Below are 3,698 nucleotides of genomic sequence, written 5' to 3' on the forward strand. Positions count from 1 at the left end.
TGCTTGCATTTTGTTCTCATGTTATTCCAGAATGCCCTATTCACATCTTAAGATTCCACCTTATATTTTATATTCTAAATCCTAATTGTTTTTCTGGACATGTCAGTTAAAAAAATAAACTATGTTATTTAAAGTTTATGATTTTACCCCTGGTACTATAGTTAGTAATTATGAACTCACTCAGATCTCCTAATCAACAGCCTAATTTTTTCATTGTTTAATAAGAATAATAATGTCTAGTCTGTGAGAGGCAAAATGATACAGTATCCGTGGACTGCTTTGGCAACTGTAGAATACAAATCTAAGGTATTATCAATAAACCATGAAGCACCTTCTGATATTTCGGTCAGTCATCATTTAGCTCTTGTACTGTGATTTACATGTTCACTCCTCCTTCAACTCTTCAGGTTCATTCCATGCAGACAAAAGTTATTCCATGACACTTTGGCATTTAATAAATATTGGTTTAAATCTTTGTGTGTGTGTGTGTGTGTGTGTGTGTGTGTGTGTGTGGTACTGGGGATTGAACCCAGGGCCTTGTGCATATGAGGCAAGCACTCTACCAACTGAGCTATATCCCCAGCCCCTAATTCTTTGTTTAATCGTGCAACCATTGCAAAACAAAAGCCTATCTTCCTACAGTCATCAATTCTTCACACCTTGGCCGTTCAAATTATTTTGACTATTCCTATCACCACCTCAAAGTTTGGATTTTTTTGGGGGGGTGGCAGGTAGGAAACCTCAGACTAATTCTAAAAACTTAGGAAATAGTAATAAGACATAGTTGAAGGAAGTAATGTGAAAACCAAAAAGGATTGGGTATGAGAGTTAGAACCAACTCAGCCTGCTCCTTTTCCATCTTACCCCACAAACAGCACATTTCTATCCTTCCATTTTTTCCCCTCCTTTGGCAGTGGCAAACCTGTTTATATTTATAAAAGCCCCCAAGTCAGCAATAACAATGGTTTCCATGCAGAATCATTTATACAATCTATATTACTGGTGTATCTTTATTATTTGGAGATGGACTTAATATTTGTTTAAAGCCAGGTCATTCAAAGACCAATGAATAAGGCTGGTAATCAATTTTTGTAGACTATACCTTAGTCAAAACAATCCCATGACATTAACCTCTTTTACTCAAAATCTATACGCAATTCCAAATTAGCAGTGACAAAAATATTTGTGATAACATTTATTGAAAACGTTTGTAAACTCTTGCAAAGTGATTAAATATTCATCTGTATAACACAGATGATAGTTCAATATAAAAACAGTCACATATGTAAAGCCAGAATGTACCTATAAAGAAGCAACTGGTTAAGTGTATTTGAAATAGAAATAAAATGATATAGAATCTAAGCCAATGGTGTTCTGCATTTTATGCAGTAAGTATTTACATTTAACTATTTAAATTTTTACAAATCTGATTGAATTGTTAATACTTTTGAAGGAATTTTTTGAAAATTGAGCAAAGATTCTTTTTTCTAATTTTAATTATATGTAAGCTAAAATTCTCATTGAGTTGATTTACTCAAAATAGACAATAACCAAGAGAGAGTATTGTAAGTGAGGCAGATTTGTTTAAAAAACTTTTGCAGTCTCTAATGTTGAAGTGAATCTTTCAAAAAAGAAAACACACACGCTAAATATGGAACCTGCATTTCCTGCTTGCATTAAGCAATGAATACTCATGGGTAGGGCATTTAAAAAACAGACCATAGTTCATTGCATATTGTACTCTGGCACTGCACAGGCAAGGGCTGGGGAGGGACCATCTAAGCTACTAGTCAAGTGTGTACATAAATATAGAGAGATACTCTTGTGGTTTATAAGTTCTATCTAGGATGAGAGCCTTTTAAAAAAAATCAATACATTCCCTAATTGATCCACTAGAACTTTCATTTTGACAGTGAGGAGTCGAGTCAGAAATAGTATCTGGTTGATTTAATTCAGCACTTTACAACAGTGAACCATGATTCAGATGTGGTTAGAATGATGTCTATGGAGATTTACAGTTGGATTTCAGAGGCTATTTCATTTCAAAAGCAGCCATCTTGACAGCTAATTGATAACTTGGAATTGTAGATGAGTTGTGAAGTTAGGCCAATTTCCCTAGAGTTAAAGAGAAAGAACTGATAAACTCCAGTTCTCATAATGGATCTGAATAAATACATCCCCAAAATACCAGAACTATGTCATTTGTTTAGATCCAAGGAAGAATAAAAGTAAATTTTTTTTTGAGAGAGAGAGAGAAAGAGAATTTTAATATTTATTTTTCAGTTTTCGGCTGACACAACATCTTTGTTTGTATGTGGTGCTGAGGATCGAACCCGGGCCGCACGCATGCCAGGCCAGTGCGCTACCGCTTGATCCACATCCCCAGCCCCAAAAAGTAAATTTTTTTTAACCCAACAGATAAGTTTTATGAAAATTTAGTTATTTGCAGACTCTTAGAAGGTAATGACTCATGACTGTTCTGTAGTGCTTGCTTCAATGTTTTCATGTTTGGTAAAGCCAGAACTTTTCTAAAATTCCTCAATATCCAAAATTGAACAGACATCTAATAGTCTAGAAGTGCTTAACAAAGAGCAAGTTAGAGTTCTCTTAAACAGTTTTAGCCACAAAGAAAAAACCCCAAAGTCTCTTCTCATCAGAAAAATACATAATCTTGAAGTCTAAATTGGCCACACATTAGTATTATCAAGGGTCATATCAATCCATTAGAGACTATGTATTTTCAATATAGTGCTAAGAAAAATCTGATGAAAATCACGAGTATTTTGTCTGTAATTCAGCCTGTCTCCTCTAGACATAAAGATTATTGTCTTTTCTGAGAGTAGAATAAGGAAAATGGCTCTGATGAAGAAATGAGTCCAAGGTCAAGGGAAATAAACCCAGTGCAAAAGGCTCCAAACTAGTCTAAATAAAATAAGCAGCTGCATTTCCAGACAGCTTATCAAATTCCAAATAGTTCCACAGTTCTGAAAGTGAAGGTCCATCACAAACTCAGTCAAAAAGCTATTAATAAAAGCTCACACTGATACAGTCCCTATGTGTTAGGCTCCTTTCTAAGATATTTACATCCATTTAACTGTCAATAACAGGTAAGCACTGCTACAATCTCCAAGGCCACACAGCTGTCACCATGGCAGAAGCAGAACAAGCAGGTACTCTTAGATACCACCTTACACTGAAACCATCTGCTGAAAAAAACCTCTGCTGAAACCATCTACCACCAAACTACACCTGAAGAACATGATCCAAGCCTTTCTAAAATAGAAAGGGCCAATAATTCCAAGGAAAGGGTTATACCCAAATGACAGATACAGATACACCCCCCATTTACTATGGGGTACATTAGGAAATAATCAGTTCTCTAGCAATTAACTAAAAAGTAAGAGTAATTTCCATTTTCCTGTGGATAATGGATAAATCAGCAAGTATTTACTAAACACCTGCTAAGGGCCCAGTTCCGCTCTGAATTGCAGGTAATGTAAAAAAAAAAAAAAAAGTCAAAGAACATTATTTGCCCTATGGGACATCAACAAGATTTCTTCCAAATACCTTGCTGGATATGAGAAGAAATAAGAGTATAAAAGATTAAGGTGTAAGTTCATAGGTAATTAAGTACAAATAATTGTAACACAAACACTAAGTAAAACCGCCACCTTTTACCTTGAGAGAGCATTCCAAAG

At 35.0% G+C, this 3,698-nt stretch overlaps 1 non-coding gene across 1 annotated transcript; it reads right to left on the reverse strand.

The window, feature by feature from the left end:
- Positions 1–507: 507 nt before the first annotated feature.
- Trnam-cau (transfer RNA methionine (anticodon CAU)) lies at positions 508–581 on the reverse strand. Its single transcript has one exon. It is a non-coding gene; the product is annotated as a tRNA-Met (tRNA).
- Between the last annotated feature and the right edge of the window lie 3,117 nt (positions 582–3,698).

This window comes from Marmota flaviventris, chromosome 3 (assembly GCF_047511675.1).
Source record: "Marmota flaviventris isolate mMarFla1 chromosome 3, mMarFla1.hap1, whole genome shotgun sequence".
In the NCBI taxonomy this organism is placed as follows: Eukaryota; Metazoa; Chordata; class Mammalia; order Rodentia; family Sciuridae; genus Marmota; species Marmota flaviventris.